This window comes from Aethalodelphis obliquidens, unplaced genomic scaffold, assembly GCF_003676395.1.
Source record: "Aethalodelphis obliquidens isolate GAN/ISIS:26980383/991018 unplaced genomic scaffold, ASM367639v1 scaffold22, whole genome shotgun sequence".
NCBI classification, from domain to species: domain Eukaryota; kingdom Metazoa; phylum Chordata; class Mammalia; order Artiodactyla; family Delphinidae; genus Aethalodelphis; species Aethalodelphis obliquidens.
Genome location: NW_020837966.1, coordinates 18,689,647 through 18,704,021, shown reverse-complemented (window position 1 = coordinate 18,704,021; position 14,375 = coordinate 18,689,647). Strand labels below are relative to the sequence as shown.

The 14,375-nt window shown below is 39.2% G+C and overlaps 1 protein-coding gene across 6 annotated transcripts in view; it reads left to right on the top strand.

The window, feature by feature from the left end:
- The window catches only part of FOXP1 (forkhead box P1), a 597,337-nt gene that overhangs the window by 261,650 nt on the left and 321,312 nt on the right, over positions 1–14,375 (top strand). For 5 of the 6 annotated variants that reach the window (XM_027121390.1, XM_027121389.1, XM_027121386.1 and 2 more), the window contains one exon: positions 9,639–9,699. The exons of the other annotated variant lie outside the window; for it this stretch is intronic. The gene's annotated coding sequence lies outside the window, so the exon portion shown is untranslated. The remainder of the gene's footprint in view (positions 1–9,638; positions 9,700–14,375) is intronic. 6 annotated transcript variants of the gene reach the window in all.

Sequence of the window (14,375 nt, the reverse complement as noted above, 5' to 3'; positions counted from 1 at the left end):
GCTTGTATGTTCTGCTACGAATTTACTTTTGTCAGAGTCCTTTGAAAGAAAAGCCTCGCTCTTAAAAAAAATTTTTTTTTTTTACTTACATTATAAACTTGTGAAGTCAACAGTGTGTTCATAAAAATATTTTTTAAATGTTAAGTATGTTAGTAAATAGCAGGAAGATCAGCTTTTCTTTTTCCTTAGCACAGTAACTTCAACCATATTTTACTTCCGTTCAGAGATTTTTGCAAAATAATGAAGGTAATAGAATCGATGGCGGATGGATGGATGGATGGAGACAGACAGACAGAACAGCTACATTGTTCTTCCAGTAATAATGGGGCTTATCTGATGAGAGATTTTAACGTTTCCTCTTAGAGCAAGTTGTCAGGTTGTGGTTTACCTATTGTGTTTTACCTGTGAGTCTGACTTGCTGATATATAAGTTAAGTGGGAATGCTTTGGGGTCGGTTGGTGGGTCTTGCCTGTGTGTTCGCTTGGCATTTATTCGAACTGTTTATCACACCGTCCCTGAAATTTATATTTATTTCCTACTACAAGCACATTTTATTTTGCAGTCACCCGTGGAAAGTATATTTAAGATATTCTAACTGTATATAAAGGATGATATTTTATCACTGAATGCTTTTAATAAGGAGTTGCTTTGGAGCTAATTTTCTCCCATCATGATGGAATGCTTAGGATAATTTAATGTCCTTTTCACAGTCCCAGTTTATCTCTCCCCTTTTTTTTTTTTTCCTTCTGCTCAAACGAGAGAAGAGCCCAAATGTAGGATCCTTGGGCCATGGTTTATTCTCCTGTTGTGCACAGATTCCAGTTTTAGTTGGAACCTGTGGTCCCTGATGAGAAAACAGGAAACTTAGAGTCCTAACCTTATTGAAATCTCTGCCTGGTCTAGTCACAAGTCTGAGGCAACTCCTTCCAATAATGAAGCCATTGTACGCATCATATCTGATCAGTTCTTGAAATGTTTTAGTAAGTCTATCTTACAACATTATAAGAAGATAATCAGCAGCCTTAGAAGGTCCCCATCTGGACTGTAGAGTTCTTTTACTGAAAGATGTTTTGCCTTTTTGAGATAGCTCTCGCATTTTATCATCTGTTCCGCCGAGATGAAGTGCATATGAAAAGTCAGTGACTCTGAATCCATCTGTTGTTATTATTTTCCACTGATAATTGGCTTGAACAATGAAATGTCTGTGTCTTCACCCTTTGAAACCGTACACCCTGTTTATTTTCTGGAGGTCTCACTGCAACTCCCCCCCCCCCCCTTTTCCCCCTTCATTCTCTCTCAAGCTTGCAGCGAGTGGCGCTCGTGTGAGGATGACATCTTTGACTCTGTGCATCAGTATGTGTCACTCAGCATGTAAAGCTTGCATACGGATTTTTGTCACAATCCCTGTGTCTGCGCTGTTTGCTCAGGGATCCAGTGCTCTGGCGGCAAGGAGCTTAGCTGGGGCCACAACGCATGGATCCCTTACCTGGATCGTCGTCTTTATTTCACTATCCTCATTAAAATATTAATTTCGAGGACAGTATCTAATACCTATGGAATTAGATACTACCTATAATTGTGTAATATATTCAGTTGCATCCAGGTTTGCACGATACAGAGCATTAATATTGGATTCCACTAACAGCATTTCCATTAGCTTGCTCGACCAGTATGAGATACAGATGAGCTGGGAAGCATAACTACCTGCTAGAACTGCCAAAACAGTCATTAGAAGCTCCACTGGGATGGACAAAGGCCTTTTTCTCAGTGATATACTGATTAAATTTTGTTCTATGGTTTATTTGCATCAAGGTTAGATCACTACAGTCTATGCAAGAGGGTTATCTAACACCTGACTTGGAAGGTCATTTCAAGACAAAACAGCGAAGAGAATAGGCATCTTGAGTTTCTTGGGGACTCCCTCTTAAAGAACCTGTATTTTATTTCAGGGGACTTGGGGAATTTTCAGATTTTCTCTCTGTATTATACCATAATATATGTTTAAGATTCGTTTTTTTTTGTTTATGTCACAGTTTTTAAAAACTTTTCAGTAATATTCTTTTGCTTTGGGGGCAGAGTGATATAGCCAGGAAACAGTGTGGTGTTAATAAAATAAAACCCACTTTGGAAATAGAAAGCCACCTTATTTCCCTCAGCTAGCGTGATCGTGGTACATCCTCTGAGGCTGTGAAAGACCTGTGACCTACCCTTTTTCAGTCCAAGTAATAATGTAGGCGCATTCTATGGAATAGCAGTGCTGGATTTGCCCCCAAAGTCCTATGTGGCATTAAAAGGACGTAGACGAACGTAATCTTATTTATGTTTCAAATGAAATCATTTAATACTGCAAAGGTTATTAAAAAATAATTAAGTTACTAAGACCAACATGTAACTGGACCATACAGTAAGAGGTTAGGGGTGAGTATGAGTTGACTCCATGAGCTGAGAAAATGCAGTAGTGAATTCCTAGTGCCCGCATGTTTCTCCTCTTGCTTAAATTCCTTGGTTCTAAGGACAAATTATGTTGAGGTATGGCATATTTGCTGCCAAAATGGAGAAAATTGTTGACTGTAATTATGTTATTTAATTGAAATTATAAGTGGTTGAGGCCACTCAGTTAAAAGCATTCTTTCTAATATATGGGTAATGTTTTTAAATGAGTGGTCATGGATTGATGACATTTGAAAGGCAGGCATTTGGGATGTATTTTTGGAAGACTCAAATTGTTTTTCTTAAATCATTAGTGAACTAAAGAGTGTAAAGGGACACGTTTTGTTTGGTTTATTCTCTTTAATTAGATAGTGTGAATATTCTGTGTGAGAGCATATATACGCACGTATATGCATGTACATATATGTGCATGTATGTGTGTATATATTTTATATGTGTAAATATTCACAGATAGATGCAACAGATCTTTCTGGAGGTACAGACTCACAAGGATCGGTTTATAATGGGGCAAAGCAGAGAAACAAGAGGTGTATTTCTGACCTTAAATTGTGGCCGAAAACATGTGATTGTTCAAACCTCTCACTGAATATTAGAGATCTAAATTCAAGTTACAGCAAAACTCTGCTGATGTGTCTTAGGCCAGGTTCTTTTTGGAGTGCTAGAGATACAACAATAGCCCTGTATTCCCCATGTCCCCCTGCCCTGCCCGCCCTCTGCCATACATTCCCCCCCCCACCCAGGAGTGAGTTCTTAATTACTAATGAATGCAATTCATTTTAATTGTTATTATAGCAACAGAACATTTTACTGTCTCCTGTTTAGTCCTTGTCCTTTGGAACAGGCAGTGTCTCCCGTCAGAGAGAGGACAGGTAGAAGGCACAGCGGGCGTCTGATTGAGCCAGTTATTCATTTGCTGAGTGTTTGTGTTTATGCAAAGGGGCCTCTTCCTGCATATTTAATCTAGAGTAAGGCAGTGGCTTTTGTTGTGTTTAGCCCACATACCTTCAATCCTTCCTCACACTGCCGCCAGCCTGGGAGCCCTGAGAGCTCGCAGGCTTCCCAGCGCCTGTACTTTCTCCCTTACAAACTCTCAACTTTCTTCCGTTGTGTGAAAATTGCCTCTCCGGCCCCAAAGCTTCCCTTCCTCACCATGCACGGGTAAGTGTGTGCGAAGCCAAGGCTGATACTTTTGTTTCATTTTCCAAATGTTGAGAGGCTACTTTGCCTGCTCTTCTGGTCCCGGTTCCTGGGCCGTTGTCAGTTGGTTGGCGGCGTTGAAATAGACAAGTACAGGTGCCTCTCAGGAAATGTGGCTGAATTTTCAACTGGCAGAGAGAGGCTCTTGGGAACTGTGGGGGGTGGGGGTGGGCAGGGGGGAGAGAAGCAGAGAGAGGAAGATGGGGAGAGAGAAAGAGAACAGCTTTATTATTCTTTGTCCTAACAAATCCTGTTTTGTAACTGTCCTGCAGATAATGCTGCCATTGTTTGCTAAAAGCCTTCAAACAGTGTGTGAGACCGAACTGTAAGAAAGCAGTGAAACTCTGCTGCTGTATTGTCTATCCCCAGGCCAGGGTCCTCCCCGAAAGTCTGTGCCGGAATAGGAAGGGTTTTCTTCAGTGGAAATCGAATCGTCTCTTCATTGATATTAATAGCACACTGGAGATGTTGGCCGTGCTGTGCAGAGCGGCGGTTGGGAGGGAAGGAAATCTGATCTTGCTGGGGGGAAGATGACAGCCTCTTGGCCCCATGGTGGAGGAGACATGCATCCAGGCTCAGCCTGCATAATGGCATCCTGGCTTCACTGTTTACTCTAGGAATTTTAATCTTGCGCTGTTGGTTTTACTATCCGGGGTCTTGATATTTTTTGTTCCTGTACTGTCTTTAGAAAGTACGATGTTCAGGGTCTTAATCCAGTCTTTTTTAAAAGTGAAATTAAAAAAAGAAAAAAGAGAGAGACCTAGAGAAATTGACACGCTGTGCACTTTGATCATTCTGGGGTATGATGGTAGAAATCGTGTGAGAAATTCAAAACTCAGTGGCCACAATTAAGAAGGATGAGCCATCCAAGGGAAGATACGCCCTATGTAAAGATATTTCAGAGGCTAGGAATTGTGTCCAGGGTCTGAAAGGAGTTTTCATTGCCAGTTAACTGTTGCCTCTGTTTGAGTGACTCTTTTCAACAGAAGAGTGTGCTGTTCCCCCGCAGGTCGGAAACCGTGAGAATGTGAATCCAATTTCATCAACCTTATTAAAATATGTAGGGACTTGGGTCTTCTTAGGTACAAATCAGTCTAGAGACTTAGAAGCATTTGTTAGCAGTGAGGCCGCTGAAGGTTTTTAATAATAAAATTACAAATACCCTGTCTAATTGTAAGTATATGACTTTTATGCTCGGTTTTTAAGGGGAAGAATACTTTTTTTTTTCATGAGGAAAAGTAACTCCGCCAGAGCACCTTCTGTGATTAGCGCTATTGTATTCTTAAATTTTGATTGATAGAGATAATAGTTTTCACTTAAAAATACAGACAGGTACTTTAACTTTCCATGACAATAGCTATTTGCATTTCTTTTATCTTTTTGTTTAACATCTATGGGGGCTGGGATGGATTTGATTATTAACTCTTGTTGCACACACTCCGCGTAAATCTAAAACAAAGGCTTTGTTAGAGCTTCAAAGAGAAAACAGCAAATATTGTTTTTAAGTTTCAACATTTAAAGCCTGCTAAGGGATACCTATAAAATATTTTCACAGGACCATGACCAAGGTTTTGCTTTCCTTTAAGGTAAGAGAGAGTGGTGTTTTCCAAATGAGATGGGCCAACATGGAGTTGCGGGGGGCCTGAAGTACTTCCACAGGCAAAGCCTCGGCCAGGTTTTGCCTGTACCATGGGGTTTGCTTCATGTAGAGTAGTTCAGATTCTTCTTACTAGAACGGACCTCAAGTTAGGTCCTCTGATTTAGTTGACGGTCCCAGAGGGTGGGGAGAAGGGAAGTAAAATGTTCCTCGCAGCAATAGGAGGGGGACGTAGGGGCAGTGACGGATCCCCTGTGGTAGATTTTTCTTTGATAAAGAGAAGTAAAGGAGATGCGGCCCCTTGTAAACCAGCAAACCTGGGTGATGGCCAGGGTCGCCTCTGGTCCCAGAGACCTGCTCGACACAATAGTTTTCCTTTTCTTTTTCTTTCTAATTTACTTCCTTTTCCTTCCCCCCCGACCCCCGCCCCGTGTACTCTCCCTGTTTCTTTCCTTCTTTTCTTCCTTCTTTTCTCACTTCCTTCCCTCTCTCCTTCCTCTTTCTTATTGTAAGCCTGACTCAGTATTGGAAGTTATTAGAGCCGAGGGAAAAAAAAAAAAAAAAGAAGGTTGATTTCTAAGTGGATTTTCTTGTCTTGAGTGCAAGAAAATGAAGTGACCCTTGTATTATCATTTCTCAGCTAGTCGAGTTTGTGTTGAAGATAGTTTTGTTTTTCTAGGACATCTTTGAAAAACAAAACAGAAAAGCCACATGAGTTAAGATTCACAGGTTTAAAGAGACAGCCATCTCTTGGAAATTGGCCCTTTGAGATTTTCTGTTTTCTCACATGAAGTATATGTCATTTGATGGGGATATTTGGGAGGATGGGAAGTTTGAACCCCGGTTCTGGACTTCGAGAGAAGGGTTGCTCTAGCCAGAGATGAAACTCCTAACTGCCACCTTCGTCATGGCGCAGGAGCTGGCGTTCATCATCCTCGCATCCCAGGGACACTGACACACAGTAGGTTCTCAGCCAGCATTCGTTGGACTGAAGGTTGCAATGAAATAAGGTGGCTGTCCTTCACAGTCTCTTGTATACTTGTACAAAATGAAATATAATGCTGAAATCCTGATGCAGATCATTTCCTTGAGCTGCCATGAAAGAATAGAGAGAAATATTTTTAATGGCAAAAAAAAAGAGCATATATTGTTCATTTTTCTTCTTGTGAAATAAAATACACCTCCACGTTTTACCTGCACCTCGTTTCCAGCTAGGCCATACCAACTGGCAGGATCACACTGGTTAAATTAAGGGCAAATATACTGATAGAAAGTATGAAATTGAAGCATTGTAGTAACCTAAGGGGTCTAGAGAGTGAAATTCCTAATGGGGAATAGGGGGAACTGGGCAGACAGAGGAGAAGAGGAAGGTACATTAGTCTCCTAACCTAGGGATCTCAGCTGAAGAGTAATGTCGTGGTCAAGGTCTTTATGGTCAACAAATAGCTTTAGGTAAATAACATTATCGCAAACAATAGTTAAGAGGCCACACTCAGAACAGTTTCTGGTGTTCACAGGATCTTAATTGTACAGAGAATGACATCAAGGAAAATAAGTAATTTCTGTTTACCGTATCCCTGGCTCACCTTTAAAAACCTAAAACCAATAGGAAACTTAAGACAGAGAGAAAAAGAAAAAAAAAAAGAAATTCATTTGGTGCCTGCATTTTTTCTAAGAGGAGACAAGGGGGCTGCAGGGCAATATTTTTCTTTTTCTTTTTAACTTAAAAGCGTTACGTAATTGTTTAATTTTTAGTTTTGGTGCTTGTGCTGCCAGTAAGCATACAGGTATGTCGTTGATATATTTGATAAGGTGAAGTGTTTTGTTTTGTTTTGTTTTTAATAGCAGTTTTGGAAATGGAGGTTTTATGCTCTGGAAAAAAATGAAATGCAGATTTTTCTCCTAGTTGTTGATTTCTGACTCTTGTAGGCTAGTAATGAGGCAGACTCAGGCCCCAGAACTACTCCCTAATTTTCTTGTCTATTATATTGACACATTTCATTTAATTTAGTATGATGGCAAACAGCTGTTGAACTATTAATCTTTTCTCAGCAAAGCTGGAAAAATATCTTTTAGATTACTTTGCTAATGTATACTAAAAACTAAAATCAACAGAAATAAATTAATGAGTGGTCAAATGTACATTTGCATTAAAATTTATGGAACTTCAAAATGGAAAAAAATAGGGTTTGTATCCCACTGCCAATTTTTTATGTCTAAGTAAAAATTAAATGTAGCCAAATTTGTATTGCTTTAGTGATTATAAGTTGGAGGGTCAATTGTATAATATTGTTATTATTAATTTTTTTTCCTCCAGGGAAAAATTACGCTTATAAAATCCGTGAGGGGGAACCAGCTTATACTTTTGCTCTATGTTCACTTACCTACTGTTCTAGGTAGCTATAGGTGAGTAGAGAAACAGACGCAGTACTTACCTGGAAATGTTCTGCAGGTTTGAATACAACACTAGAGATAACTTTATTCAAAGTAAGCATTTTCGGCAGCTTTTTTTGTTTGTTTGTTTTTTACAAACATTAAATTTTAATAAGGTGCAATTGTTTGCCAGGCCTATATGATCTTTGCAGTGCAATCTTATCTGCATTGCAAAGTCTGATACTACAGACCTGACTGCCAAAAATGCAAAAATAGATGCAACTCAATAGATAAAAATGAAAATTAGCTTAGAGTGCACACGTTAGAAAACATCTCAAGTGAAAAGGAGGGAGAAAGGGCGTTCTTGCCCCGAATTGAGTAGGGTCTGCCAGAGTTCACTTACTTTCCATTTAAGATTGGATGAGTGGTGGAGATGGAAATTTCTGTTGTGTGAGACGGTTGCCGAGCCTCGTGTCTCATGAGCTCTTCTTATTGGCGTGGGGCGGGGCTGCTTTGTAGATCTCAGCATTACCTCGAGGACCCGACCATCACAGCTCTGTTTTCTTATCACCATTTGCGCTCTAACCAAGTTCTCACCGCTGGAGAAACCAATCCCTGGCGACACACCTCAGCAGTAAAGCACACGATTTTCATTTTCGATTTGAATTGTTTTGTGTCAAAACAAAAAGGTTTGGGGCAGGTTGCAAAACAGTAATTTCAAGTCCCAGAGCTAGGGTTTTCCCCCACCCAAATGGTGAACATTTATGGTGAAAACCTCCAATTTCCTCTTACAGTAAACATGAAAATTATGATTTCACTCAGAGCCTGCATTTTTTCCCAATCTTAATGGCAAGAATCTGCATACACTTGCTGGTGGAAATGTCATAAATTGGCCTCCGATCAATTCCTCAAAGATAGTACACACCAAAGTACCACTTTCAAATTTTTAGCCCTAGTGAAATAAGATTTAACTCTTGTCAGTGATGTTTGCCTTTCCACATTCAGGGCCAACAGCCGAGGGATGAGCAGAGATATATTCTGTATCAAATTTAAACCACTTCATGACATATTGTTCTGAAGAGTAAGCAAAAGGATATTAACGTTTTAGTAATAAGATGGTATGACTTCACCATCTTAAGAAAGTATATGTATATATGAGCATCTGGTCAATCGATGTGGAATGAATCCTGTACCCTGTTGGTTACTTGATCTAAATTAATAAACAAATGTTTTTCTTTTCACTTGTGCCATATGTTGATCCCAGTTACATGGGCAGAGAGAGGCAGCTTGTAATGTTTCTTAAAGGATTATACACTGTTTTGCATAAGGGAGTATGCAGATGCAGGAGTTAGATGCGCACCGTGCTTCCTTTGTGTTTTAGGAAGCTTGATTTCGGTTGTTGATTTCATCTGACACGAGCCATTTTTATTGAACTTAGTAGGTCTGGTAGAAAGTATGCTAAGTGGAAAACATTGTGTGAACAGCTTTCACCCACCGATGAACCCCCCCACCCCTCCGCAAGCTGAAAATTGTGGTGCTTTTATTCATTTTGAAAGGTCCAGAGTGGCATAAAGCATCTTGTGTATAAGAACTAACACTCTTGCAAAGGGGGAAAAAAATAAGCCTCTGCTTTAATGAAATTAGAGATGTCGTGGATGTTAACCAAACAAAGACACGTTCAAGTAGCAGTCTGGTTTCCAAAAACAAAGGCCTATGACTCACATGTTATTCCAAATGAAATAAATTGACAGACAACAAGATGAGAAAAAGTTCAAAGGCAAAATGTGAAACGCTTCATCTTGACTTTTTCCGTCCAAGTTGTTGTTATAGTCTTGAAGAGCTCAAAGGCACATGGTCCAGTAAGTGGAGGTCTTGACACTGGTTTTTATTAACTCTGAGAGTCTTTTGCCATTAAATAGAATTGAGTTCTTTGGTTGGTTTTCTTGCATCTCTCCCAGGCAAATAGGTGGTTGCTACTTTGTCTTGACATTCAGATTTTGATATTCTCTTTTGTTTTCAGGGTAAGAAGTGACCTTTTGAGGTGACTATAACAGAAGATTGCTTTACAGAAGCCAAAAAAGGTAAATGCACATATGATTAGTGGAATTACATCTAGGACTCTCTCTACCAACTTCTAGGCATCTTAATTCAGTTCTTTTCGGATCTACATAATTATCAAATATACATGTATTTATTTGTGTGTCAGTATGCATGTAGCATATTTTCGGAAGCCTTTAAAGAAAAGATTGCTCTTAACAAATGGTTTAGATAGTCACATTTTCCACCCCCCCCCCCCCCCATTTTCTCCTTTCCCCTTTTTGTGTGTTTTTTTTTTTTTTTTTTTTTTGGTTGTTGACTTGGTAGGTTTAAAGTTAGAAAGGAATATTCACATCACAAAAGTGGTGATTCATAGAATTAACTTGCTGCAAACAGGAGCAACGCATGTCGGTCTTCTGTGCTGAAGTGGTGTCATCCGATGGATGTTCATCTGGCTGGTTTATAATCCCTTCTTTCAGAAATTAATCGTCAGGCACCATAGCAACACGCCGCGTTGATGTCACTGCCGTGTGGCGTGGGGCACGTCCCTGTGATGTCAGCGCTCATCTGCCTTGTTCTCTTGACCTTGCTTGAAAATCAAATGAGTACTTGATTTTAAAATTAGAAGTTTTCACAGAGACTAGTGTAGCTTGATGAATTAAAACTAAGTTAAATTTTCTCAAACTCACTTCTGGGAGCAGGGGCAAAGAAAGCACTCTGGTTAAAATGGTTCTAGAGGCTACATTTTTTTTTTTTTTTTAATTCCCAAAGTATCTCTCCGGTGAGGGCAGAGGTTGCCTCCCTCAAGTTCATCTTGCAGGTCACTTTCAAGTGTGATGTTTCTCAAGGAGCAAGCGTCTTCATTTTACTTTTGAATCTTGGCCAATGGTGTTTCCATTTGATTGAGTAGATAGATCTGTGTCTGCTTTAAAACACTTACTTGCCAGCCTGGTTACAACGCAAAGCCTTTGCTCAGACCTTACCAAATTAGAGTTTATGAATTTGTAAGATACAGACTTCTCATTCTTCAGTTGAGCAAGGTTTTTTTTGTGAAACTTTGATAATATGAAGATTCTTAGATCGGTTTTGTTTTTAATCTCACCCAGGGTTTGGGGGTTCTAGAAGGCATTATCAAGGTAGGGGTTTGTTTTTCCAGTTGCATTCTGGCACATTTGATTTGGGCCCCAAAAATCCAGCCAACTTTCCTCATTTCACTATCTTTGTTGTTTAAATTAAACCGTGTGGGAAGCACCCAGTTGTCCTCCAAAGAGGATATGTTACCTTTCAGATGTTCTGGCATGGAACGGGTTGATTACAACCAGTCATTGGGGCTCTCAGGTCCTACCTAGCATGATTTCTGGCAAAGCACTTCCCAGTTTCTCAGTTTTAGTCTACTTCAGGGCTCTACAGCCGCCTTCTTGAAAGGCTGTCCAGTCAGTATTTCCTGTTTTGTGGGCATTTTGTCTCTGCCACAGTTAGTCAGCTGCATGTTGTGTGTTCTGGTCTCTGTGATCCCTGCAAGATCTCAGTCCAAGGTGTTCCTCATTGAAAGCCATGCCAGGTGCTGAACTCATTTTGTGCTGTTAGCAAAGGTTTCTGGTGCAGCTAAAAACTGTGATGAAACAAAGCTGGAAAAGTGGTTGAAAAGATGAACTATCGCTCCAGCTTCAAAAAAGTGGGCTTAATGAGTAGGTTTTCACTGTTTTATTTGGAATCACCTGTAAGCATAAATTATTCCTCTCCTGACTGATGTCATTATGATGACGTTGCTTACACCCATGACGTGAAAATGTTTGCATTTGTGCAGTATGATTTTTCCCAATTCCATGATACTGTTCAAGGTTAAAGATATCATGAGTCAAGGGCAAGTTTGGGGAAAAAAAAGTTTTCAGGAATTTGTCATTAGTTGACTAGGAAAAGTAGTCCATGCGGAGGAAAAAACAAGCTTTTTTATAATTACTGTCAAGAACATGGTGTATTATACAGTATCCTGCAAATCAGGAAACCTTTGTCAAATTTAAGGAGAACAGAAAAATTTTGTCATCCTGATGCCTCCTTTCATAAAACAAAGGAAGCTGAACAACGAATTCATCTAATTTTTCTTTTTGTCTTGACTGCTAGGAATCTCAGAGTAAGAGTTTTTGCTTAAGCTTAGTAGTATTTTTTAACTTCAACTTTTTGTTGTTGATATTCTGCTTTTAAGTCAACTTCATTTTTCCTACTCCCAATTAACATATTATTAACTGTTTTTCTTCTACAATATCAATTCCATTTGTGTTTTGACTCCCTTTTGTGTTTTTTTTTAGAAATAAGATAGAGAAATAGATAATAACTTACATGTACTCTTTTACCTTTTAACAAGCTCAAGGATCCTTCAAAAACTAATCCTTACATATCTTGACCTCTTATACATGAAGGAAAAAAAGATTTGTTAAAAATATAAAATCTAAAAAAATTTATAAAATGGATAGAATGCTTAGTGTTTCTTCCCAGTGAACAAACCGTAAACAAAGATACTGTGCTGTCCAGTGATGGTCAAGAGACCAGCACCATCTTACACACTACTCAAAGGATAGAGATTTCAGATACCAGGAGCTCCTCAGTCAGTGGCATGCCCAAATTCGAAATCTGGGACTCATTAGCAGTCAGCCTAAGTGCAAATAAACGTGCCTACAGTGGCACTCTGGGAACAACTGGTTATGTGCGTAAAAGTGGCCATGAAAATTCAGAAAAGCAGATGAAGACATTTTTCCAAGTTAGCTTCAGAGGTCTGAAAGATCGTAAATAACACTCATCGTACTGGGTAGTGATCGAACAATTTCTTCCAAGTAGATACGAGCACTTTACAAAATGGGTCTGGTTGCTGGCATCCCTGAGAGGTAGCTGGTAATTATTATAATCCCCACTTTACAAACTGGGAAACTGGTCACATTAGTAACTTATCCAAGGTCATGTGAAACATCAAGACTGGAGCTAAAAGGACAACTTGCTCTGGTCACAATTATAGTGATGCCATTCTATCATGGCTGCCGTGGTTTGGTGGTTTACTATATAGGTTTCTGTGTCATTTTTTTACCCTGCTTCCCCCAAACACTTGCAATTCACCCACACAGGTTTTTGCTAAAACTTCAAATCCAGTTTGTGAAATGCATTGTCTTGGATTCAGTTCTGAATGACAGTGGGAGTTAATTGATGATGATCATGAAGCTCATATAGATTACAGTTAAATGGTTATTCTTTAAATATTGGTCATCTTCAAACTTCATTTTTTTGTGTTGCTTCAGTTTCATAGTCAGCTTGTTAATGAGAAAGTTAAAAACAATCTAAAAGGAAGGGTGATCATTGCAGCTTTTCTCCCACCCCCAATTTGAGCTATTTTTTTGTTGGATTAAGGAGCGATACGGCATCTTTATAGACTTCACTCATCGTGTCTAACATATTACAAATGATTTCTTGGTTACGAACAAAGTTAAAAATAGCCATCCAGCCATTTAAAATGTATTCATTGGTTCTTTTGAAAGTGTATATTTACGCGATTCAAATGTTTACTTAGTGACAACGATATTCCGAGTGAAATCCATTCAAAATGACCTCTTTATAGCATTAAGCATTTGAATTATTTGCCTATTCATGAAGTTGTTATAAAGACACTGGGAAAGAGTGATACCAGCTGACCACGTTGGCTGAAACGACTAGTCAGTTTAGTTAAGCGTTGAATTCCATCCTGCCTCCCCTTCATACTCATATACCCATGCCTGGGTTGTAACACTCAGAGTTAAGACTAGGCTGATATAACATAAAGACTCCAACATACAATGGCTTTAAATCAAATAGAAGTTTACTTCCCTGTCTCATCTAATAATCTGGCCCGTCTGGCTTGACTGGATGGGTTCTTTTCTCTTTTGTGCTTCTCTGCTTTGGGCCTTTGTCCTTATCTACATGGTTGAAATACAGTGAAGTCCAAGGCAAGCAATTTTCTTTGAAGCAAATGATTTAAAAATTGCACACATCACATCCATTGACGTTTAATTGGTAAGATTATGATCATTTCACAAGAAGCTGCAAGGACTGCTGGGAAATGTCTCTCGCTGGGTAGCCAGGAGCATGGGAGAATTGGAGAACAGATTTCAGGCGACAGTTAGGACACAAGCAACTTGATTGGTTGAAATGCCTCAGTCCAGTAATTTCATTCACTCATACATACATACACATGTACATGCGACATGTGTATATACGTTAATTCTTACTGCAGGTATTTATTGATGATTGTGTGCTAGGTGCTAGGATTATAGCACTGCATAAGCAGGATACCGTCTCTGTCTTCCTGGAGTTTATGTTGTAAAGGGGAAGACAGACATTATGGCTGATGGTGACAGGTATTCGCAAGGGCAAATATTGGTTGCTATGAGAAAGTGTTCTCTAACACGGAGACCAGGGTGTCAGGAATTTATGTATTTTATTATTATCAGAAAGCTAAGTTAGACTAACTTGATTTCCTTGTATCTTTCATGCCAGTGTGGTTGTGAATGTTATTAGGCATGTTAATTTTTTGTTAATAGCTTTATTGAGATATAATTCACACACATTACAGTTCACTCATTTGAAGTGTACTGTTCAGTGGTTTCTAGTATATTCACAGAGTTTGTAACCATCATCACAATCTAGTTTTAGAACATTTTCATCACCTCAGAGAGAGACCCCATACCAACTAGCAGTTAAT